This window comes from Podarcis cretensis (assembly GCF_951804945.1).
Source record: "Podarcis cretensis genome assembly, chromosome: 7".
In the NCBI taxonomy this organism is placed as follows: Eukaryota; Metazoa; Chordata; class Lepidosauria; order Squamata; family Lacertidae; genus Podarcis; species Podarcis cretensis.
Window position 1 is genome coordinate 40,997,733 of NC_137176.1, and position 26,911 is coordinate 41,024,643.

Consider the following 26,911-nt stretch of genomic DNA (forward strand, 5'->3'; position numbering starts at 1 on the left):
TAAGGCCAGTCAGTGAGTTCCATGATTGTATCTGTGACTTTGAAAGCTTAGTCGGACATGCTAACTAAGCACTACACCACACTGACTCTCAACTTCTTTCTTCTTCTTTTTTATATAATGTTTATTCAAATTTTAAAGATTACAAAAAGAAAAAAGAGAAAAAAGAAAAATAAGACAGAAAAAATACAAACAATTAAAAAAGAACAAATCGAACCTTTACATAGCTTTCTTTCCTTTACTTATTTCCTTGACCTCCTCACACCTCCCATTTTTGTATTCTAATTCAATTTGTTATTTCAGCAAATCCTTCCAACCTTGTTTTTATCTTAATAATTTGTCTTAATATACTATAATTTTACATTCTCTCTTTCACCAATTCATTTTTACTTAATCGTTTATGTCATTTCTACTAAAACCACATAATTTTCTTTTCCCAACATCTTTCTAACAATCCTTAATTTTACAATATTTTTGAAGATAAACTTTAAATTTTTTCCAATCTTCTTCCACCGACTCTTCTCCTTGATCCCGGATTCTGCCAGTCATCTCGGCCAGTTCCATGTATTCCATCACCTTCATCTGCCATTCTTCCCAGGTGGGTAGATCTTGTGTTTTCCAATACTTTGCAATGAGTATTCTTGCTGCTGTTGTGGCGTACATAAAAAAAGTTCTATCCTCCTTTCGCACCAATTGGCTGACCATGCCCAAGAGAAAGGCCTCTGGTTTCTTCTGGAAGGTATATTTAAATACCTTTTTCATTTCATTATAGATCATCTCCCAGAATGACTCTCAACTTCTTTTATGGTTGAACAGCATGTTTTTGAAGATATCAAAGGCATATTCTGACTTGTCTAAAAGAAAATGGCACATTCCAAGTCTTGGTGAGACTTTTTGATAAGGACAGGATCACTTGAGAAGGGAACAGACTACAATTCCCCCTTTCCTCATTATCCTAAAGCTCATATGCTGCAATGTTCCAAAGCTTCTCAGTCCTCAGACAGATTTTGAAGCAGGCTCCTCATTGACCCGTTCAATTTTAATGTTTTGGCGACAATTCCACCCTGTAGTGCAGCTGGCCAGAATCTCACTGGCTGGCCAAGCTTGTGATTCATGGCTGCCAGGGATGAAGTCGGACTGCAAGGGGCTGCAAACTCTGCCCACCCAGAAAGGGGCAAGCGGCCATTGCATCATCAACAGTCCTGGAGTTGCATCCAATGTTCATCATACTAATGGACCTAAGCTAATGCTGTCCATTAAACTCTCACTTTTGGTGAATTCTATTTACATAAGGGTCACAAACTGAGGCTGTCACGAAACCACATTGATTTCCTAAGGTATCTGGCTTGATTAATACCACAGCTCATATCCCTAGCTCAACCAGTTGTAGAAGGGAAATACAGTGGTACCTTAGGTTACATACGCTTCAGGTTACAGACTCCGCTAACCCAGAAATATTACCTCGGGTTAAGAACTTTGCTTCAGGATGAGAACAGAAATTGTGCTCCGGCGGTGCAGCAGCAGCAGGAGGCCCCATTAGCTAAAGTGGTGCTTCAGGTTAAGAACGGACCTCCGGAACGAATTAAGTACTTAACGCGAGGTACCACTGTATAGGAAATATGAGTATATTTAAGGTAGGAGAGGCTGAGCCAGTTCATACAGGAACTGAGCAGGAAGAGCAAACAGACTCTCTGTGGATTTTTGAGGGGATATTACTGTGACCTTTCATGGACACTACTTAGCGTCATATGGGTGACTCCTGTGTTATATTATTCACCAGAATCTTCTACCTAGCAAATATGCATAGAATCCATGTAATAGCTTTCCATGTTTATCAGACACAGAAGCTGTTCACAACGGATGTCAAGCCCTCTTCCCTGATCAACTTTCTTGGCTTTTTCTTATATTTGTAGAAAGGGTTGGCATAAGAATGGTATGGCATGAGTGAAAAACATTATCCTAAAAATGTTTCTAAAGGTCCCTTCATATGAACCTGCATCTAGCCTCATCTGTTAGATGACATTTCGGGGAAAATGTATTTTTCTATCTAAGGCTTTCCTGTGTGAAACAATGAGAGCATCTTCTCTACTGGGAGCCTCAAATTTACATGTTACTGCATTCTCCCCATTGCAAAGGGCTTTGGAGAATCATTATATTGATATTTCTCCTTCATAGTCATAGTATGCAAAGCACTCTTCACCAGTTGATCAAATGTTAAACCATTGTCCAGAAACTGCTAGAAGTAAAAGATTGGGAATAAAATTACAGCTTCAATTTCTTGACCATATTTTCATTTATTATAAAGGGCAAATGACCTGACCTCTTGAGAGTGCATTTTTTTATGATAAAATTGGGACAGTTCTTTTCTCACATAACGATCTGGTGAGTGCCTAATACAATGAATATCTTCAAACACATTTATCATCTATCTGAGATTTGAACCTCTTTCCAGCTGCACTCTTAGCAAACTGTAGATTATCTGGCACTTAAAATCCTCAACAAGTTACGGATACTTTTATTCTCATGAACACCTGACTCCATATCCTCCTGCTTACAAAAGGTGAATATGCTGTTAGCAAGCTGGGTGAGAAAATGTCAGTTTTATCATTTTTATTCAGAACACCTCTCCTTTTATTTATGAACACTTTCTTCTGAAGTCATTTGTGGACTTTATTGCCTGTACAAGATGTTGGGTTGTTTTAAGATGACTCTGTAAAAACAGCATAATTGGGTTCCTTGTTTATCGCCATGCAAACGCTTTAGCACAAAATATGCTCTGTTTTCGGTGGGGGGGGGGGAGAGAAAGAATAAGCCCTTGTGTAGAATTTAGAGGATTTCAACTAGCTCCCAAGGCCCAGCTGAATGTCTTTGTCTTGCATGTTGTGTGGCAAGGCCCATAGTTCAGTAATACATGCTTCGCAAACATATGGTCCTAAGCTGCATCGCTAGTTCAAAGCATCTTAGCTAGTCAAGCTGGTAAAAAATCTCCTCCTTGAATCTTGAGCAACTGCTGCCACTAATGGTACATGGTTACTAGGCTAATGGCTGGCTATTTACCTATATCTATAGATATGAACTTGCATGGCATAAACTTCAAGATCCTTTTCAAGTTCTCCTAACTATAAATCCACTTCCTTATTGGGCAGTGAGCACACCTAACAGTGTGTGTACTGGTTCAATTAATTTACATTGGAAATAATAGGTAATGGATAAAAGTAAAGGGCCCCTGGACAGTTAGGTCCAGTCAAATTCGACTATGGGGTGCAGCGCTCATCTCAGGCCAAGGGAGCCGGTGTTTGTCCACAGACAGCTTTTCCGGGTTATGTGGCCAGCATGACTAAACTGCTTCTGGTGCACGGAACACCATGATGAGTGCCATAGCGCATGAAACACTATTTACCTTCCTACCTATTTATCTACTCACGTTGGTATGAGTTCCTGCCAACTGCCAGGTTGGCATGAGCTGGGACAAAGCAACAGGATCTCACCTCGTCACAAGGATTTGTACTGCCAACCTTACAATCAGCAAGCCCAAGAGGCTTGGTGGTTTAGACCACAGAGCCTCCTGTGTCCTAATGTGGAAATAATAGTGACAACAGTACTACTTCATTACCCTATTTTGTTTTTGGGAAGATAAAACACATTCCCCCAACCAAGCCCCCAATATTTTCTATAATCTCATGCAACATTCAGTTGCATGAAATTTATATCCATATTAAATGCTTGGGGTGCATCTAATCTCTGTGCACAGCCAAAATTGCAATAGAGATGATTCAAGTGAGATTTTCACATGACTGAGTCAGACCGTCCCAGATCAGGGGTTCTCTAAAGTCCCGAGTCACTCTTTGGACTTGGGTGTCATTTGAAATAAAGGGATTGCTGCATTTTTCTTTTTTAAAAAAGCAAAGCCAAGTTGACTGGGAAAACATTCTGATCTGAGCATCATGGACATGGAGGTATAGGGGCAGTTTTCATTTTGATGGACAGGTCTAGGTTTTAATCAAACTGAATTATTTTCCCAGAACACTTCAATTGCTGTGAATTGGGGGAGGGATTTTGCAGTAACCTTGTTTAGCATATGTCCATTCTTCCTTTTTGAGTTCTGTCTGGGAAAGAATGGTGTTTAGAAGAGCAGTGGGCTATTGTCCTGTTTCCAAACAATTGAAACCAGTACTTCAGTCTACTTGTCTCAGTTCAGCTGTTTTTGTCACCTCCCTAACTCTATTTGCATGTCATTGTTATTAGTGTGAATCAGCTTTCCTATACTTTCCTCTTCCCTTGGCTGAGTGGTAGGGCATTTCATCCAATTTACCGTAGTTGTTTCTTAGAAAACAGAAAGATATTTGAATAAAAATAAACTGAGATAAGAATAAACATTAATGATTCATTATTCAATTTGTTTGTCTTCTGGTATTTTTTCCTTAGGTTTGTACAGCCTTTTAAGAGTCCTAACTACTGTGTGTTTATTAAAATGAATGGAAAGAGTGCTACAGCATTGTGGTAAGTGGTTTTCTTTTGGGGGGGGGAGTATTTTTAAAAGTGGGGAGAGGGCTTACAACATTTTCTAGAAGTATTTTAAATCAAATTTCAGAAATCCAGTATAATTAAGCTGTTAGACTAACTTGGGCTAAATTTGAACCATGTCTGAATGTCCTTCAGCAACTCATTATTTATTTTACATTTTTATCTGAAAATAATATGATTTGTAGTTAGAAGAGGCAAGAATTATACAACTCTTATGCTTAGTGAATCTGTTAATGCTCTCCACTGTGTGCAGCATTTTGCCTCCAACCCTTAAAGAGCTTGAGACATGGGACGCACTGGGCTGGTGATGCTGCCACATTGCAGCCTGGCCAATGAAGGTTAGACATGTCCACCTGTATTTAAGGCAATGAGGCCTCATCAAATTTCCTGTAGCAGCAGCCTGACCACTTAACTGAAAGACTCTTTTTTTCCCTATTCTGCTTTTCTGGGTATTAAGGACTCATTGATTGCTACATTTGGATCAAACCATGTACAGATCACAACTGGTGGGTGCAGTGGAGTTGGGAGTAAATGAAATCAGATGGGATTTTACTAAAAATGAATGATTATAATAATAAAAACCTATGAATTGGTGGTGTAGGAAAGCTTATCCTAAGCAACCTTGTCACCCTATAGAATCTTGGGAGTCCTGAAATAGCATCAAACAGGCTTAAAGCTAATGACACTCCCTGTTCTTTTACAATTAACCTTGACTATAATATCAGTCTTTTTTGCATTAGTCATTCCTAGAGGAGTTCTCATCAGCCTCAGCTAATTTCATATAGTAGGTCCCATCCCTTTCACCATCTCTCACCCCAAGGAGAGTTGCTGAAAATGAGGGTTTGTAGCTCTAATCTTGGGAGCCAGTAGGATAATTATTTAGCCTTAACTAGTTTAGTTGCAGATATGTAAGGAAATAAAGATAAGATGGTTAAACCCACCAAGTTATTTCTGTCTTCATTCATGCGGTGTAGGGTCAATGAGAATTTATCATCTTTAACTAGTGGTTTCTCACTTGTTTGAAATAATCTCACTGCTTGCTTTATTGCCTCAAAGCTATCTTTTTGAAACATTGACCTATTTATAAATCAAATAATGCTACAACCACTGAGATTATCCAATACACGTTCCTGCAGAAACCACTTATTTCACTGCAGCTAGGAGCATCTTATTATAGAGTTGGAAAAAAGAATACTCAGCATTTAACAAGCCTTATAAAATTAAATAAGTCCTTATGGGCATGTAATAATTGCACCATATATATTATTTGCTCATATTCTTACAGTATTTTTGCATATAAAAGTTTAATCAATGAATGTGCTTAATATTATTTTATTACTAGCAATTAACCAAAACAATCAATTTTAGAGAAGTGTCTACAATACTTTATGCTGAATTCTAATTAAACAGTTACAGTTCCATTGCATAACTTTATGAGGCTATAATTTTGTTCCTAAGAAGATAAACTATGAATACAGAGGACAAACAGACCATCCTCATGAGTGTTTTTAAAAGCTGACATCCTATAAAACAGTGAAGATAAACCTCCATCTATTCTCTTTCTTTCTTTCTTTCTTTCTTTCTTTCTTTCTTTCTTTCTTTCTTTCTTTCTTCTCTTTCTCTCTCTCTCTCTCTCTCTCTCACACACACACACACACCATCCATTTTATGTTGTTGCACACTGAAAGTATTGAGTTGTCCATTGTTTTCTCACTTGTCAACTGGCCAGTGCAATCTTGCAGAACAGCAAAGTGTGACACAGCCCTTGCCATTTGTGCAGTAGAATTACCATGGAACCAAATTTATTTGAAAATCCAAAACCAGCAGCAGATCATTTTAATAATCAGCCTTTTGAATAAGAGGCAGTGCAAGTCACTTCATTTGAGGATGATGTTTGCTTAAACACAGAGAGAAAATAAATGCAGATTATAATAAATGCCAAGGCCAATTCTTGGAATCAAACTGAGGATGAGGCCTGAATGGATCTGTGAAGAGTTCAGCATGTGGTAAAGTGGTGATGAAATAGATTTACCATTGCTGAAATGCCCTCCTCTGCATTAATGCTAAAGGTACATAAGGCAACTTTAAGTGTCACAAGGCTTCGCCAACGTCTCATGAAATACCACCGCAGGCTTGGTGACATCACATGAGAATTTGGCTTTTCTGCCCATGACATTTTGCTACCTGAAGCTGATCTCAAATGGCACTACACATTCAGAAGAACACTTTACAAGCCATCCTGCGCCACACAGATATCAATTTCTGCCTTAGGGAGCAATCATATGCTGAAGAAGCTGGCATAAAGCACACCGGTGTTAAGTTAATGTTACACCAGATCCAAATGCCATCTAGCAGCAGGGCAGCTGCTGTTGCTCTGTCTAAGCCTAACAGAGAGCAACAAGCCTTTAAAATAGTGTGCTAAGTTTCCAGTACACATAACCATACTGAACTTAGGATCCAGCCTAAGTCCTCTTTTGTTTCACCCCCATCACGTCCACTTTGGGTTGTTTTTTTTGCACCAACCTGAATTCAGCCTGTCTCAGCTCAGCTGGTTAATCCCTGACTCAGTAAGTTACGTAAGTGTATCTTCAACTGTGCCAGGGTTTGGAGTTTAATGAGCTGGGAATCAGCAAGCTGAACTGGAGATCCACTGTATCCTAAGCTGCCCAGATTTCGCCCACTAAATTGACCCCCACCATTCCATAGGGCTGCCTGAAGTTGCTTCATCCCCCTGGGTGACAATGCTAACTCCAGTCTCACAAAGTACGTTTAGTGGACTTTATTCATAATCAAATGTGCACAGGTATGCCTCTAATTTGAGCAATGAAGGTTGCCCAGTAAAAGGTTGTAACCTCACATACTTTGCCTCATTTCTAAACCCATTTAACTGAATTCAGTGGAATAGACTTCCATGAGAGTATTCTTAATAACTCAGCTTTCATCAGAAAGTGTCACTTTAATCCGAGCTGTGAAGAAAACTGGAATCTATGAAAGGTGACAATGACAGAATTCTTCTGGGCTTTGGACTAAGCACTTTTAACTAGATATATAATAATATTCTAAACTTTGTACCATGTGCATTCCCCCTAGAATATGACTGGTGATAGCATTATTACTTTTCTCCAGTGGGCACTTTGGAAAGCAGAGCATGTTAGTCAGTATATGTTTACATCAAAAATAGAGTGACAAATATTTATATGATACAACATCAGTGCAATCATAGTTCATCAATCATAACCAATGAGGTTTGGATCTGGACTTCAAAATGATAGTGATATGAATCCTGCTGGGGAACCTTCTTAAATTCACCAGATTATAAAGCCATTTATTCCACAGCAGTCTATTGATATCTTCTATGGTATACTATTTGGTGTAAATGGATTGCACCACACAAGTGGAGAAGATGAGACATTTCTAAGAGAAGGAAGGCTCAATCCTCTTAGAGCTTGATTTATACAGGTTGGCGACCCATCTTATACATATATATATATTTAAAATGGAAAAAAAAGATCAATTTCTGCTTGCAGCTTTAATTTTTCAGTTGGTTCCCTTTTCCATTATGCTGTTGAATTTAGCAATGAGAAATTCTAGAATTAAGAATTACGGTAATTCCCCTGATGGAAAAAGCACACATGCTTTTCGGCCATGCCCATGGCTTGCATGCTTCTTTTGGAAAGATTGGATAGTGACAATGAAAAGAGTATAGGATGCAGCATAAGTCCATTTCTTCCCTATGCTGCCCTCATTTCCACCCCATTTCAGACGGTCCTCTGTACATCCTTGCTATGTAATAGCTTCACTGGCAGAATCTCCACTGGTGTATTTGTCATGCTAGTGTGTCAGGGGCAGGCAGCAGTGGGAAGGGGCCAGTGATTTATGGGCTTCTGAGGTGGGAAAAGAGAAAGAGGCTGGGCAGTCAGAGACAGGAGAAGAAGAGTAGGTGCAGAAGAGCTGCAGGAAGGTACAGAGGTGGAAGAGACAGTCCCTCACCGTTTCCAAGGGGCTTAAAGCAACAGGAGTAGCTGGAGATGACACACAGGAAAAGTTGCTGGTGGCTTGAACACACTGCGTCAGAAGAGGGGGTTTAATTGTGCTGATGGAGGCATGGTCAAGCTGTTGCTCCAACTGTTGAGTCGAAGAATACTGCAGAAGGAGATGCATAGCAATTTAGCAAGAGCAGTGCATGTGACTCTTGCACCTTAGGAGCTGATGTCATTGAGTGCCTTGCCAATATAGACTAAGATTTTAATTGCATGTCCTCCTTGGGGGGGCTAGGTATATTTGGGGTATAGGAATCTGTATTGCACTGTAGCTTGTTTTTTTCTTAAACTGATTGAATAAAGTCGATATTATAGAAAAACCTGAAGAGTTTCTTGCCACTAATTTCCAAAGGAGGAAGAGTTAACCACTGTTTCATGTCTTTGCTGTATAATTCTCTTTGATGTATTACATAAAAAAAAATCATATTACTTTACTTTTATGGCTTTGAATATATGGAAGATAACTGGCACCCCTAATTGTCTGTGTACTCCAATCTTATCTTCAGATTTGACATGTTAAATGGTACAAAGCTCAATTCAGAAGCTTATCTTGATATTTATGACTAATGGCATTTTCAGTGAACAAAAAAAAGAGAGACTCCTGCTTTTATCCATTGCAGAAACATACAAAAAGCATAATGCAGAAACAGAAGAATCTGAAGTGTTCTGTAGATGAAGTGAAATTTAACTTGTTTTTAAAACACTCAAAAACGCCTGACTTCTTCCTGATCCTCTCACTCTCTCTCTTTCCAGACTGTATATAAACATGGAAAAAGCAGTTTTAAATAGAAGCAACATATGTCCAAATGACAGTTTTATTCATAAACGCTTTGGTTTGAGCTAGTTTTTCTTCCTCCATATGCTAGCTAGCAATAGCAGAATTCTAAATGTCAGTCAATCAGTCCTCTTGTGGTTTTGATCACTAATATTTGGCACTGTTATTATGAACGGTTATTTTTCAAATGTTTGTCAAAATCGGGCAGTTTGTTTTAAGGTGAGTCAGATACAAAAACTGACACTATACTAGCAAACTTGGAATGGATCAAAATCAGCACCCTTTAATAGGCCTTTGACTGTATTACAAATGATTGAAATTAGCACCTACACACAGGCAATCAATCAGAGCCTCACAGGCAACTCCAGGCCAGGGGCATAGGAAAGAGGGGCGGGTCGCCCCAGGTACCATCATGGAGGGGGGTGACAAATTATCAAGGAACAATTACTGCCCTACTAGGGTGGTTCATAAAAAACACTTTTTTTGAAAATGCCTGCTCCCTATATAATCCATAGGGATTATATAGCTATATATGAAATTTCATGCATATCAGTTAATATCTTGACCCTCCTCCACAAAAAGGGGCTATGTACTTGACCATTTTCCTACGTCGTGAAGGCTGAAAGTTCAATTCAGTGGAGCAGGGTCAAGATATTTAGTGATATGCATGCAGGGATCAGACACTGGCTGAAAAACTCAGGAAAATGCATTGGGGAAGAAGTCTCCCTGAATTCCATGGCAGTGGTTTACAGAATCAGTCCATGTTGCTACTCTACCTTCTTTCTGTCCAGACTGTGAAGAGAAATCTGTGGCCAACTGAAAATAAACCTCTGATCACTAGCGAGCAAACAAATATTAAATATGACTGAGGGCAAAAATCAACCCTTTGCTTACGTTCTTCTTTCAGGATGCTTTTATCTTCTTTTTTCTCCAACTGGAGGAAATGTGATTAAAAGACGAGATACTGAAAAAGAATGCATAACACAATGAGGGAACGGATAAATCATGGAAAGCTGAACACTAAGATGAACTTTAAAGATTCTTACATCCTTCCCCTCCCCTCCCCAATTATAGTCATCTTAAGAGTTCTTGGCAATCTCTAAAGATAAGAAACATGACCTACTCAGTGTAATGCTGGTTTTTGAGGTTAAAATTGTTGCTTTTATGTGCTGATCTATTTAATTAACGTTCCTGGATTATACAATGACAAGCAGGCTGCTGATCCTTTAGAAATTCAAATGAGTAATATAAGCAAAAATAGCACACCTGACTCAGAAAAAAACACGCACCCAAACTGTTTTACATACGATCCAAGCCCAAACAGTCCTTGAAAAGCTGGCAGTTTCAGATTTCAGATATTTTGGTAGACTATTAGGCAGGATAAAGCATGGAATAATAATGCTAAGAACATGAATCATGGACGCAGCGCCCTTCAACAAGGATCTTTCAAAATCTAGAATTAAAGTAATTTAGTTCGGTGAAAAAATCAGCACAGTTTTAGGCAATAATGCCATTTCTTAAATTAAGGGTATGGTTTTCTTACAGAAAGATCACAACCAAGAATGGTGCACTCCTGCATATTTTTACAAGGTGTGTGTGTGTGTGTCTGTGTGTGTTTGTGTATGTGTATGGTTCTAAACCAGATTCTAGGTATACTAAGGCCTCAATGAACTCAATTAGACTTAAGTTAGTGATGTAATTATTATGCTATTGAATGGACATTTTAGGTATTTTATACTATAGTCATACCCTGTGTTGCGTTAGGTTCATGTTGTGCCTTTTTGGCTTGCAAACGCGTGTATACTTCCAGGTTTCGCCACGTGCGTGTACGCAGAAGCGTTCTGCGTGCTTCACACATGCGCAGAAGCACTCTATTGCACTCCGCGCTTGCACAGAAGTGCCGCTCTAGTTGCGGACTTTTCAGGATGCGAATGGCACCCCAGAATGGATTGTGTCCACAACTAGAGGTACCACTGTATACAGATTTTACCCTTTTTTTTGTCCCAGCCAATGTTGACATATAAAGTGAGATAAAATGCCACAGGATATTGTTTTTATTCCTTCTTCCTCATAACAAAAGTGACCCAGGGAAGCAGATATCTTCTGATATCATACTCTTGGTTTGGTATTGAGACATTTTACTATCATGAGATACACTGGAGTTTAGCTTGAGGTATATAAATGCCTCCCTCATCCATTTGTTACTTATTTTTAATGGACCTGAACTACTGATAAACATTGGTAGTAAGTTCAGTTTCATCATTTATCTCCTGCTCTTTGCCATAAAAGATGGAACCAAAACAACTTTTAACAATCAAATCACAAGTTGAAATGCAAATAGAAAATGCAAAAGCACAATTACAAAATTTAAAGGCAGCCTCGTACCTCAGAAACACCTAAAGGAACACAGTGTAGCAATTAGCACAACTCTCTGGGAAAGGCATTCAGCAAAGCTGGTAGCACTACCCAGAACAAACCAAACCCAAAAAAGCTCTTAAAAAGTTCAACTGTAAAAGTTCTGTTCAGCACTGAATATATCCTCTAATGGGAAAGCTGGTTATGCAAATTAATTCTTAAGGAGATCAGAATCTTATTTTTTTTATGAATGAAAAATGCTATAGATTTATTATCCTGTATACCATTACCAGACTCATTATCTGAATGAAGATACTTATGTAGCCAAAATGTCACCACACACACATGGAAAGGAATCAGCAGGCTGTCATGAACCTTGAAGTTTGCAGAACAAAAATAAAATAAAAATAAAGGGGAAACGTCCAAACTGCACAATGATGCCTGAGCATGCTCAGAGCTCATCGAATTTTGACTGTTGTTTGAGGAGTAGTGGTGGAATGGAGCATTCTTGAAAAGGGTATGGCTGAGTGGCTGGCACAACTAGCTTTCAACACTCCATTCGGTAACATTTTGTTATAGGTCCCACTTGTAGCTGGGTAACATGCATCCATGCTGAACTTTTACAAAATCAATATATCATTATATATGGCTCCGCTATTTTCTGTGAACTGTCACATTCTTATCTGCACACCACTTAAACCCACAGGAAACTATCCTGGAAAGTTTAGATTATGCTATGGTACCTTGATTTCTCCCACACTACCATTTAGAAGAATCACATTTGCAAGAGTTATGTGTATTTTAATGTACATTTAAAAGGAGAAAGCAGGAGAGAGAGAGAGAGAGAGCGCGCACAAACACAGAAGGAACATTCTTCCTAAAGCAGTACATTTCTTTACAAACACAAACAGAAATCTTGGCCAAAGTTGTCATCATTGCTTAGTGTGTCTGTTTAAAGTTTGCGAGGAGTTAGACAGATTCTGTATAATAAGTAAGTTTCCCACTTTGCTAACTCCTTAACCTAGAAAACAATAAGGAAGAAAGCTTTGACAGTTTTTTGGGGGCAAGGCAACTTGCTTTATTGGGGTCATTGCATTCCTTCTGTCTACAACTGTGATGCCCAATTCAAGGAAACAGTAAATTGTTCTCTTGGGAAAACGACTTTTAAGTATATATAGATATGGGAGAAGATGGGGAGAGGTGAGGAAGAATTTTTATTATTTGTTTCAAGGACTGGTAGGTGCGAGACCTGTCAGAATGATATGGAGCCAACCTACATGTACTGAATTAATTTCCAGTGCTCTGTTGTTCTTAGCTGTTTTTGCTTGATAAGTCAACTTGCCCTGAAGTATTTCTTTTTTGTTTAATTTTATTATTTCCAAGTTTAAAATATTACCTATAATTTGCGCTTTTTTTCTCATCAGGACCAAGTTACTGAACAATGTTCTTAGTCAATGAGCGTGTGCAAACCTGGGGAATTGCCCTTTAGTTCCAGAGGGGAGTGACACATGCTCAATGTGATGTTTCTGTTGCCATTGTTTACAGGGCAACAGAAACCAAGAGGTGAGAGCAGGGCTGGCCCAAGACATTTTGGCACCCAAGGTAAACCACAAAATGCCCCCACCAGGGAAGGAGGAGTGAATGAAAATCTATACAGTCATACCTTGGATCTCAAATGCCTTGGCTCCCAAACAAATCGGCTCCTGAAAGATCGAAATCTGGAAGTAAATGTTCTGGTTTTCGAACATTCTTTTGGAAGCCGAACATCTGACGGGGCTCCTGCTGCTTCCAATTGGCTGCAGGAACTTCCTGCAGCCAATCAGAAGCCACACTTTGGTTTCCGAACATTTTGGAAGTTGAACAGACTTCTGGAACAGATTCCTTTTGACTTCCAAGGTACGGCTGTTTAGGGAACAGGGGGTGGGTGTCAAATCAACCTTACCTGACAACTGAAGTGGGAATTAAAAGGTTGTTGCTTTTAATTTTAACACAGGGGAGGTCACATTCTGAATCATACTGGGCAGGCACAGAACCCAGGAGAAGGCAACTTCTGCCATTTCCTCCCTAGGGGTGGATGTTGCAGAGGAGGCATGGGGAGACAGCCAAGGAGATGGCAGATCTGACTTCCAAGGAGGGCACCACAGCCACTGCTTTCACCATAGCAGCAGCAGTGGGTGATGTATTTGTTGGAGGCAGAATCTGCTGCCCCCAAGGTGGTTGCCTCACCTTGCCACATGGATGGATCAGCCCTGGTTGAGACCCATAGGGTGGTGGCATGGGGGCAGGGCCTCTCTTTATGGAACTTCTCCATCGCTGAGATAGGATTGCCCTCCCTACTGCTGAAGTTTTGATGTTGCTTAAAAACACATTAATCTTGCCAGCACTTGGTGATGCTGGTCAAGATCAACAGGAAGAATTTATTGTTTTTGCTACTGTATCTTTAAAAGTGGTTATAAATTTGTTGTCATTTAAATGTATTTTTATGATATTTGTATGTTGTTATGACATTTGTATAATTTTTTTAATTGCTGTTAGGCATCCTGGGTCCTTCAAAGTGTTGGAAGTTAATTTAGGAATCTTATTTCTAGTTTTATCATTGTATTCTTGCTATGGCTATTGATTTTACACTTCTTGAAATCCGGAAAGAACAAAGCTGGGTACAAAAATGTTTGATATAAAATAAATCTGAAGGAAAAAAGAGAAACATAAAAGCATAAAGGTTTACTGTACCAAAAGCACTGCAGTAAAACTAGCCCTGAATATTAAACATTGCATCATATTAAGCATAGCACCATTAGTCATTGCAGTGAGAAAAGGAGCTGCTGTTTATTTGTTTAAAAAATGCCATTTTAAAATCAAGAAATGAGGAAGATAGATTATAAACAGGTCACCAGATGATGGACTGCCCCAGACTTGTCATTTACCATTAAGGCATAGGTAGCTGAAGAAAAGTATCAAAATGCAAAAGTTAACAGGAAAAAAACAAAAACAAAAAATGGATAATATAAATAAAAATGACTGTGAATGGAAATAAGCTGAAAGTAAAACCCAAGAGTCATAAAAAGATCTCAGAATAAGTCTTAAATTTTTTGAATAAAAACCATCTGAATTTCAAAATCAGAATTTATATTTGATTAAGTTTGCATATCTATGCAAATTGGGGGGAAAGTCTCCTTTAAAGTTTAAGACTCCTGAATAAACATTCACAGGATTAGTCTACTTGGCTGCAATCTATGGTTGAACTGTAAAGAGCTGTGTTTTACTAAAACCTTTGCAGCATCTTCTATCTACAGAATGACAGTTATGCATGGTGGTGTGACCTCCCAGTTTTTTCTTGCATCCTGTACCAGCTATATTTTGGCTTCGTCTGTTGCTGTAATAAACTGGTGATATTTTGGTCTATACATGCTTATTGGTGGTTAGTACCCATTGGCACTGGCAGGGCAGAAATCAGGGAGTAGGTGAAACCAGACCCAATAACAAGCAGAGCGAACTAAGTCTAGTTTTGTCCTCCTCATCCTCTCTACAACATTATTCAAGAACAGCCCTTTTTCTAAGCGGGGAAAGGAGTTTATGGGTAGCTCCATCTCCTGGACTGGAGATAAGTAAGAAGGTAAGCAGGTGGGAGTTGGCATTTTGATGCTGGTGGCATTCCCCCTAATGAACATATGAATAACCTATGGAATCAGGCCAGAGGTCCATCTAGTTCATCATCCTTTTCTTACCAGATGCCCATGGGAAGCCCGCAAACATGGCATGAGTGCAACACCATCCTACGCACCTCTAATTCTCAGCAGCTTGTATTCAGAGTCATGCTGCATAATGGACCACCTTCCTCTGTGAACTTGTGGGAACAAACAATATTTATATCCAAAGGAAAAGAACGCAAACAATATGTATCCAACAGGGAACAGACCCACTGAAATCAACAGGCTTAAGTCTGGGACTGCTCTGCACATGACTTAGTTGGGTATGTCCCAATTAGCACAAAATTAATAAAGTGGTACCTCGGGTTACAGACGCTTCAGGTTACAGACGCTTCAGGTTACAGACTCCACTAACCCAGAAATAGTACCTCAGGTTAAGAACTTTGCTTCCGGATAAGAACAGAAATCGCACGGCGGCAGTGGAAGGCCCCATTAGCTAAAGTGGTACCTCAGGTTAAGAACAGTTTCAGGTTAAGAACGGACCTCTAGAAAGAATTAAGTTCTTAACCCGAGGTACCACTGTAACCACTTTTAGCTAATAAATCTTTACCCAGCTATGCTAAATCAGTAAGGTGTCTCAGAAGGTTTCAAACCAATTCACTTCATTACAATGAAGCAGTTGAAAAGTGCAGTATTAACAATCAATAATGAAAAGTAGCAGAAAACATGTCAACAGCATTCCAAACAACAGCTGAGCAGTTTGTCTCATGTCACCCTTTAGATCTAAGCTCTAAGGCATCATCCACCAACAATTCCTCTGTCTCCCACAAGGGGCCAGAAAAACCTACATGACCATGATTCTTTCCATAACATGCTCTGAATGGATCCATGATCTCTAGTCACCCTTAGTAAATGAAGCAGCCTTGGTAAATGTAGTCAGGCAGGGCTCAGCCAGCCAGCACAGGTGGAAATGGGCCAGGCAGAAAAGCAAGAGGGAGGTTTTGCCACAATATGTGATTAGGTTTCTGCCGCAACTGCAGACTGAGGCAATCCATAAGATTTGGGTGTCAATTTCATAGCTTAATGCCACTTTTTGTTTTCCTTATCTTGTTCTTCTCTTTTATCCTCTCTAATGGTCAGGAAGAAATAACACAATTAAATGCATAGATTTAAGTTGTTTGGTCCCTTCTCCTTCTGGAATCAATAGAGCTAAATCAGCATAACTAGTTACAGATGGGGCTGCCAGTCACCTTTTTCTCCCAAAGAAAGTAATCCAATTTCATGTTGCTAGGGCTCCCCCCCCCCCATTTATTTCTGAGGACATACTAACTTTTTAAATTGAACTCACAGAATGAATGGATCTGAATCAAAAGAGATTAGCTCCTTCATCTGGTAACATAAATTTTAAAAGCAACCAGGAGCCAAAATGAACAGTGAACTTTGAAAATCCTAAAGCAATTGGAAAGCGACAAACTATTCCTGAAAATGTAAGCTCCGCAAAGATTTTCACTTCAATGGTCAAAACTACGTAGTGTAGTTCTCTGGAAAATCTCTTTGGTGAACTGTGGGTGACATAAACAATTCGTGATAGAGGGTTTTTGTTTGTGGGTTTGCTTGCTTGCTTTTTGCCCCCAAAACTTAACAAGCTCTACTTTTTTTATTTTACTTTATCTCTCTCCCTCTCCTTCTCTCTCTGTTGGATACAGTTCAGGAAGATGCTGAATCCATCAGAAAAAAAACTGAGTCAGATGGCGGGTATGAAGCAAAAAAGGTGATCTTTTAATCATATGGTACATGGCGGAAAACACCGCCTGTGCATTTTGCTCTGCTTGTTTCATCTTCCAATTAGCAGCTCTGCAAAAAAAAAAAAAAAAAAAAAAAAATCAGATACAACCTTGGCTATTACATAATGCACTCTGCTTTACACTTTACTGAAGTGCTGATGTTATGCAGACTTCCCCACACACACCCTGGTCTCTCTGAAAAATAATAACAGGCATTTAAAATCACATTCTCAGGCTAGTCCCTGTCAGTATTTCAGTTGATGAAGGCCTTTGTCCCATTTTGCTCAATGAATAAAAGCACTTGAAAGTGACTAGGTTGTACATCAAGATTTCTCAAAGGACATCTAAAGGATAAAATGCACCAGAAAGTTACTGTGACATGGTCTAATTTTTTATATTTAGCAAGCAATGGAAACTCTATGAACATTTGAATAAAAAACCCTTATTAAAGAAGGGTTATAAGAAGAAAGTTGCTCCAATCCAGGGACTGACCTAGTTCAGCATTCTGTTTTCAACAGTGGTCAGTTAGATGCTTCTAGGAACAGAAGTATTCCTTACAACAGGTATGAGAAATGTTTAGCCCTCATGATGTTGCCACACCATCAGCTCCAGCAACCATAGCCAATGGCCAGGGATCATGGGAGCTGTAGTTTGACAACTTATGCATACCCTCCAACATTTCTTTGATGAAAATAGGGAAGTCCCATTCCATATTAATAATTTTACCATTTATACCCCACCCATCTGACTGGGTTATTTCAGCCACTCTGGGTAGCTTCCAACATATATAAAAACATAAAAAACTTCCCTATACAGGGCTGCCTTCAGACAGCTCTGGGGTCAGAGAACTCCATACCCTCCAACATCCTCCAATGAAAATAGGGACTTCCTACCATACCTTCCAATATTTCTCTGATGAAAATAGGGGCACCCTAAGGAAAAGTGGGACATTTTCAGATCAAATCAGAAACCAGGATGGTTTGTGTAAATCAGGGACTGTCTCTGGAAAATAGCAACACTTGGAGGGTCTGACTTATGGCAGGCCCAAAGTTGCCCACACCTGCCCTACAGGTAACAAGTAGCAGTCAGGAGACTACTTCTGCCTCTGAAGGCATAAGAAGGATGACTGGATCAGGCCAATGGTCTGTTCTAATCATCATTCTGCTTCCAATTAAATAAGTAATTTTCTTTTTTAAAAATAAATAAATAAATATGTATGCCGGTAATTAAATGTTGCCCAAAATACAAAATATTAAACAAACAACATAACAGAGTTTATATTTTTAGTAGTTCTACAAGGAAATAACTAAACGATTACAAAAAAGTTAAGCAATTAAATAAACCATTTTGAACCTTGTAACACTTTCTGCTGAAACCTGCCACCTTTCAAGTTACAAATACCTGGGTGAAAAAATATCCCAATGCTGTCTAAATGATGCAACAGAAGGAAAATATCTGCTTGGGTCTGATGAATATAGGGACATTCACAAGGTACTTCTTCTCTGCAGCCTTGTTGCTCCCTGAACTGTTCTAGAAGGTTGGTGGACCCTCCAGAGCATCACGAGAGGCAGTGCAGGGGCCTATAGTGGGAAGGGCAGATCAGAGGAAATGTCACCTCAACTCATGTGGGAACATCTGCTGGATCAAGAGCCCTTCCACAGAGAGCTAGTTATAGCCAAAGCCATTTTATGCCCCTTGAGGCATGAAGGCTTTCCCCACATCCAGCCTCTTGAGGGTCAAGATCTCAGTGATACCTGCCTCACCTAGGCCATCTGTTCTTTTTTAAGTAGTTGTTGAGATCATCTGTTGTTCTGAACCACTTGCTCTGAGCTTCCAGAGCTGGGCATACAACCTCATCCCTGAAGGTGCAAGACAAGATGCAGAAACAGTACAAAACAGACTGCAGAACCCTGCTATGTTTCTCACATGCTCTCTGTTCGGCCGGCAGCAAGACCACTGGATAACGGTGTTTAAGGGCAAGCTTCATTATTCCAAACTGGAAGTTTTCAGACCTTTTGCAGCTGATATTAAAGAGCTCTGTTTAGCAAGCAGGTCACTTCTGTAAAATCAGCTTTGTTTTCTTCTAATCACCATCATGATAAAATGGAAGCTGACGTGTATTTCCATTTACAGATAGGTAGCCGTGTTGGTCTGCCATAGTCAAAACAAAAAAAATTCCTTCCAGTAGCACCTTAAAGACCAACTAAGTTAGTTCTTGGTATGAGCTTTCGTGTGCATGCACACTTCTTCAGATACACACTGAAGAAGTATCTGAAGAAGTGTATCTGAAGAAGTGTGCATGCACACGAAAGCTCATACCAAGAACTAACTTAGTTGGTCTTTAAGGTGCTACTGGAAGGAATTTTTTTTGTGTATTTCCATGTTTTGGTCATTGTATGGATCCTTTGTAGATAGTCCTAAATCATTAAGATAAGCCAATTAGGTTAATTAGCCATCTTAGAGCTGTTAGCCAGCTGATGTGAAAGTGCTTAACTAGAAGCTCAGCTAGAGAAGAATAGAAACTCAAGGACTCCACAAGCTGAGCACCTGGAATTAGAATGAGAAATTAATGTGAGATGCAGGTTCATTCTTTGGCATCTCCAGTTAGGGCCAAGAAAGTCCCAAGTCTGAAACTTTGGAGAGCCACTGCCAGTCAGTGCAGGTAATACAAAGGCAGATGGATGAGTTGTCTGATTCAGCTTCCTATTTCCCATGTGTCTTCCTATCTTTGTGGTGATAACCTGGTTCTACCAATGGGTAGTAATCTGAGTAAATGGATCTGGTGCTACGTGGGAGTCAATGAAAACATAGGCTGAAAATTTACCAAGTGTTTTCTGCTGTGCAATTTAAAGGGATGGGGGAAGAATGCTTACTTGCCCTTCCCTCAATTGATAAACAGCTGCAATAAAATTTGCAGCCGTCTAAGTTCTCATGCATGCAAGCAGCTGACGTTACCACACTTTAAGTTAACACAGAGGTGTCCTAGGGCATTGAAGGAAGAGCACAAATGGTTGGAATAGCCAGAGTGTGGAGGATTGATTGTCAATATAGTTTTATGTGCGTGAAATGGAGTGGTCTTTATTAGAACAGCACAAGAAACATCAAGCTGCAGTAAAAATTATCTTGACAACATGGTTTGCCTCATGCAGACTGTTATCCAATTCCCAAGGTTGTTGCAATAGGCTCTAGGGAGTCTAAAATTAATTACTCCCATTTCACATTTAACAGAGAGAAAAGAAAAGGAAGACTGGAAACAAGAGAATCATGTCCAAGGAATATGAATGCAAAAAGCAATAATTAAACAGTTTGGCTTTCGTTTGACTCTGTACAGTATAATGCACTCACATTCAAAATACTACAAGAGGTTCACAGTCATCCTGGTGCCACTTATAAATGCTATTTATAGTGACAGTTATATATATATAGCTTGTGAATTAAAAAGAAGAAGAAGCATGTTTGGGATAGTAGTGATTACTGGTGCACACACAGCATGGATTTGGGTGCTGTGATATACGGTTCATAATTTCTAAAGCGTCCATTCCTTCTTCTTCAAGGAAGATGGATTGCAGAGGTTATGTGTACTTGTGCAGATATATGAATCACATTATAATTGATATGTAATAGGCAGCAGACATGTAGCCTGTGCTCCACTGCATATACAGGAATGCCAGTTTCAATAATGCTTGAACTGCCCCTAAGTTGCAAATCAAATTGCTTGTTGCTTCCATACTTTTAGCTAACTTAAAAAGGTTAGGGGGAGCGAAAGTGAGTTTGGCTTGACATTTGAATAGAGACATTTGAATTCCATGGCAGAGAACTAACCCATTAGGTCATTTTCTTTATTCAAAGGGATCTCTGACTAACACAGTTTGGGCTGATAATTGAGAACAGAAATGTGATTGTGTCCCATCAAACCAGGCTTTATAATCAAGTAAATAATGCTCAGAAGTCAGCAGCAGGGAATGATACGGAATGTCTAATCCACTGATATGATGACTTCAGATATAAATTTGGCAGCAGTCATTTTGAAAAGGCATAAATATAATTAAGTTTGCCTTAAAAGAAAATTGCATCTACTTCCCAGTGTTATGAGTACAGAGTCTGGATGATACATGGGAATGGTTGAAGTTTAGAGGTGTTCAAACTGAAGTGAAGCTCAGAGTCATTTCCAGTAAATCTAAAAGTTGTTCTGCAGGATACTAAAGATGCCAAACAGGAAAGAATGAATCACCATTTGTCATAATCACTGCATATTATTATTATTATTCCTTTTATTTTTTCAAAAGTGCATAAGGTGGCTTAGTGTCATCTAAGCATCCAATTTTTAAGAATCCTTCAAGCAGCAGCAAAATCTTTATCTAGTGTAGAATCAAAAGCAAATTTTAAGGTTCTTAAACAGTTAAAACATTTGAGAACCTCCAAAGGAAATCAAAATAATTTTGAAAAGAGTGGCAATTTTTCCCAAGGTAGGATCATACCTTCCTAGGTTGTGCAACACCCATTGCACACCAGCCTGGAACCATCTGGTACTAGCCATGAATCCAGATTCAATGTTCGCTGATCGCCAATGCAAGGACTGTTGTGCTAGCATAAGAGCAAGAATAATGGCTGTGCCATATGAAATCCAACAGCTGCACTAGTGTAAGTTTATCATGCAACAGGTTTCACAACAGGAAGTATTGGAGCAAAGACTTCTTTTATTTATGGTTTGGACTGATTTTATCATTATTGTGCTTGTTTAAATCTTACTGTATACCTCTTAGAGACTACTGTGTTAAGCAGTATATAAAATGTTTAAATAAAATAAAATGGAAGCTGAGATAGATAGAACCTGCCCAAGGCTGCCTGTTCCATTCACTGGATGAGCTCATATACATGTGCACTCACTAGGGGGAATTAAGCCAAGCAGCTTTTAGCATTACTGTAGGAGGCATACCTTTTATGCCTGCCATGTGCTATAACATACTGAAAAATGTAGCTGTGGTGTGTCTTCTAAATACATGCGTTAGCACAAGCTGTAAAACTATAAAAAATAAGAAGAAACATGTTTTTTTCCCCCAATTAATTTTTTTTAAGTGTTTGAAATTGCTATGTGCAGCCATGCAGATGGAAGGGGAGAGAAGATAAATATTGCACTACAGATAGTTAATCTCTAGCAGAAGCATTTTAATAAATTGGAGTTACGAAAAAATCAGTGCACATCAATTGGTTCCAACCAACTCTTGTTTATCTTCCACCTCTGTCTGTGTTTGATGGATGTTGTTCATGCTCTTTGGTTTACAGTAACAAACAGGTTTTTAATTTTTCTAAACTCCATCTCTCCAGTGCCATTCTGTGATGGATGATGTGACAAAAGGTTCTTCAGTGATGTCTGAATACTAAATAAATTAGCAGTATTAGAAGTAGCGCATCATTCACCCCTGACTGCATCCAGTCATTGCTGCTTTTCTCCTCCTTTACTTGCTTAATCTCTGGTGGTACAACTATCTGCTCAGCACATGACAACGGCCCAATCCATATGCCCTAACAACAGATGGTGTGTATGGCAAATAGGGCACAGAGTGTGCTTGCAATGAGCAAGGAAAGCACTGACTGCTCTTCCATATGTTCAGATCCCAAAGAAAACTGTGTACAAGCTACATGCAAAATATCATGAAGTTAAACCACGTCTATCTCAATCAGATCTCACTGTGGTGTGCTTCATCTGCTGATGAGAAAGAAAGAAATTGGGCTGAATCCAGTTTAATCCAGTCAGAACTTTCTAAACAATGGATTAGTTGTTTGTCCTGTTCCTGGTTGTTGTTGATATTTTGAGACCGTGTAAAGTCTTACCATTAAGTACTGGTTTATATATTTCATAGTTTTTTTTATTATTATTATTAGAATAATATTTATTCAGGTTTTAAAACATTACAAAAAAAAAACAGAAAACACAATACGTACAAAAAAACACACAAGACAGTTCCAAGAAAAAATGCAAAAGAAATAAAAAAAGCAAAAAAACCCAAAAACAGATAAAAAGGAAGAAAAATAATTAGAAAATACATACAATCAAAACAGAAAAAAAGAAAAAACAAGTTAAACCTTTACATAATTTCTTTCCTTGACCTCCTCACACCTCCCCTCTTTGTTTTCTAGTTCAAATAGATATTTCAGCAAATCCTTCATCTTTATTTTTACCCTAATAATTTATCTTAATATACTGTAATTTTCCATTCTCTCTTTCACCAATTAGCCATCCACTATTACTTTATTTAATCTTATTTCTCATTAAAACTGATATATTTAAACCTATTCTCTTAAGACATTTCCCCTAGGGTCATAAAAATTCCATTCCACAATTTCTCCATCTCTCATTAAAAACATTTAAAAAAAATAAAATCTCAATATATACACTTTAAATTCCCAATTTTCTTTCACCGTCTCCCCTCCCCGGTCTCGGCCCCTGCCAACAGTTCCATCGGCTTACAACAGTCCATCAACCTGGAGATCTCAAATCCGAGGCTCTTAAGTCTTTTTCATGTCCCATCTGCCGATCTTCTTGATAATCTTTAATATTAAGAAGCAGTTCTTGGGGGAGCTCCAACCCAACGATGGTCATATTCCTCCTTATCAAGTCTGCCAGATTTCCATAATTAAAGATAGGGCCCATAAAGTATTCCCGATCTTGTTTCACACTTCTTCCAAGTCCAAAGGCCCCAGAAACTTCGGTCCCCTTCTGGCTCAAATTCATATCCCAAAAGTCATTTGATCCCCACATGGGGTAATCTCTCCACTTTTCATTTTCCAAATCAAGCCAGGCTCCCATCTCCAAAAACTGGCTTCTCCTAATTACAGTCATGTAAGGCCTCGACATGTAATCCTCCAATTGTCTCTGTAGGGTTAAAGCTCCCCCTTGCATCACTTTAACAACAACTTTCTCCTTCTCTGGTTCTTCAATTTGTTCAATTGAGAAAGATTCTTGTGCCGGATTCTTGTCGACTTCTTTACTAATGCCCACGTTTGTTCCCAAAATATCAACGCTGGTAGCCATGGTATCTATTTGTTCATGCAGCTTTCCCAACAGATAAATTCAATTCAAGCGTAACTTTTTTCTCCACTGACATCCTTGAAGTGTCCAAGGTCAAAGTTAATTTCTCAGAATTTTTATCTTTAGGCTCCCAGCTGCATTCTTGTGACAATGTCCCAAAACTCCCTCTAGAGGAAAGCAGTCTATCAATCCTTCCAGCACAGTCCCAAAAGTCTTAAAAGTAAATTAATAACAATTCCAGTTACCTTTCCTTCTTTTTAAACGCAGAAATGGACAATAGAAACAAAGTCTTTCTTTGTATCTTAACAGCTAGCTGTCAAATTTGACAGCTGTCAAAGGTGACAGCTGTCAAACCTTTCTATTCACCGTCGATGGGCTCCTCGCGGACCTCTCCTGGGTTTGGAGGCGTGATGCTTCAGTTCCTAAATTTTACCTTCTCCAGCAGGTTTCCCCTGCTTCCAAAGGGAGTGTAAGTAATAGTTTCAATCAGTGAAGTTTTAATCCTTTACATAGAACTTTCCAAGACCTTAGTTAACAAACTCTTTGCTTCAGTCTATTTACAGAAGGGGGAGGTGGACTTTCTGTTTAGACCTTCCCCTGTTCCTTGCCAAATTAAATTATTTTGAAAACCTAATTTCCCGTTCTACTCACGGGTTGTTGTTTGAAATCCAATTGTCCACAAGAAAAAGTCAGCGCTCTCTGGCAACGGCTGTGCGGCTTCACTCCGTAAAAATAGCGGTCGATTCAAAACACCGCGCCGCTCACCCCACGTCGCTTCAGAGCCCCCCAAAAGGGGTTTCCCTGCGGGTGGGGGGGTGCTCCTGGTGTCACCCGAATCCCACGTTCCCAGGCTTCCCCCGCCTGGGATTTTTGAAGGGTCTCCGCCTTCGCCATGGCAGCAAGACCCGATTTTCGCGGAGTGGGTTCCTCTCAGTCAGAGGAGCTCCGCCATTGCCGATGACGCTAACCCGGAAGTCCATTAGTATTTCATAGTTTTATATTATTTATCTCTACATCAATGACGTAGGATTTATTATGAAATGTGTTGGGCCTAATAAACCTCTTCCTGAGCTCTTTAAGGTCATCTTGCTTTTTCTTACTGTGATTGGTGTTGTAATATATGGAATCTGTGCCTTACCATTTGTTTCTCCTGCCCACTGAAATCAGTGGGACATGCTAGTAATGATTTAAGTCCCATTGATTTCAACTGGAAGTAAGCACAACTAAGTTTGCCTGGATACACCTCTTCACTTGTAACCCTGGGCCTTATGTTCCTCTCCACAGAGATTTGTCAATATCTACCAAACCCAGGAGCAAGAAACAGTATACCTTGTCCAATGCTTTTTGCTGAATAAGGGCGATGGAAGAAAGAGAGCTATAAAGAGGATTACCAACAAACAAACCCTTACCCTGGAAAATGAGGCAGAAAACATGAGTGCACAACGGCTAATCCTACATATCAGTCAGGCTTGTTGAGAGCAAGGAAGAACTACCACTAATACAAAATAAATCATCTGTGGCTCACTACAGGTCAAGGTCTATAACAAACATCTGAGGAATAAAAGCTGCTTGTCTGTATAACTAAAGTGTTAGTAACACTGGAAGTTAGCCTGTGTGCTTTTTCTGCTCACTTACGCCTCCTCACCTGCCCTGAGATTTTTCATCAGCTTTGGAGTACATCATTCACTGTATTTTTCTGTGTTTAAGTCTAGGTTTTTTTCCCTTAAAAATTATGTCCAAAATTAGGGGGCATCTTATACACAGGGCCATCTCCCCCCATTTTCTTAAATCAGAGTCCCCCAAAATAGGGGGCGTCTTATAGACTGAAAATATGGTCTTTTCATGTTATAGTGTTCACATTTGTAGCATTCGCTCAGGATTCAATGGGATTTCTCACACAACCTTACAAACCTCTCCCATAACATATATTCAAGTATGAAGAGGCTATCCATAACACAGAAGCTAGTGCCCACACTAGAAGCTGGCCACTTTTAAATAGGAAGGTGGGCATAATTGGAATTGGAAGAACTGAGAATGGTGAGGAAATACCCCATTTGCCTTGATAGAGTAACCTCCACTGTCTGCATCCTGCTGGCCGATGTGAGATCAACAAAGTCGGTGTTCATACTTGTGTATTCCTGCACATAGTCCTCCTTCAAACTGATGTTGGTCACAAGTAGGCTGGGGGACATGGGTGGCATATGCATTAGTATCTGTATGATGAAGCTGGCCCATGCATTTTGAGTAACCCCTCTGGATAAAATTCTGGATAGCTTTCATATGGCTTATAGTGGCAATGCAATTTTCCTAGAGTCACATCAGCAATAATGGTTTCATATAGCAGAATCATTTATATGGGCTGTTGTTGTTGTTACCACCACATTTTTTTTTACTGAAATACACAAAAGCAGTATACAAACCAGCAGTACAATACACAAAAAATAAGTTGCCATAAATGAGTGGGATGTGGAAGTCGGCTTCATACATGTCACTATGAAGATAATACCATGCAATTAACACTTCTATTAATACATGGATATATCCTGGCCACATGATACATCCCATTTGCCTGCAGTGTGAATAGGCCTTGGGGTGGTGACTTCATCACACAGAGCTCTATTGGGAGAGATGAACATTTGTATGACTGTTCTGTGTTCCTTTTCCCCAGTTGTGCCTCTTGGATGATGTTATGTTGTGATGTAGCCTGCTTCTGGAGAGGCTTTGTGAATGGTACAGCACTGCTCTATGGTAGAGTCAGC

At 39.4% G+C, this 26,911-nt stretch overlaps 1 long non-coding RNA gene across 1 annotated transcript; it reads left to right on the forward strand.

Moving 5' to 3' along the window:
- The first annotated feature begins 783 nt into the window (after positions 1–783).
- Positions 784–25,756, forward strand: LOC307219663. The gene is made up of 3 exons (XR_013840498.1): positions 784–881; positions 4,423–4,497; positions 25,437–25,756. It is a non-coding gene; the product is annotated as an uncharacterized lncRNA (long non-coding RNA).
- The last annotated feature ends 1,155 nt before the right edge of the window (positions 25,757–26,911 follow it).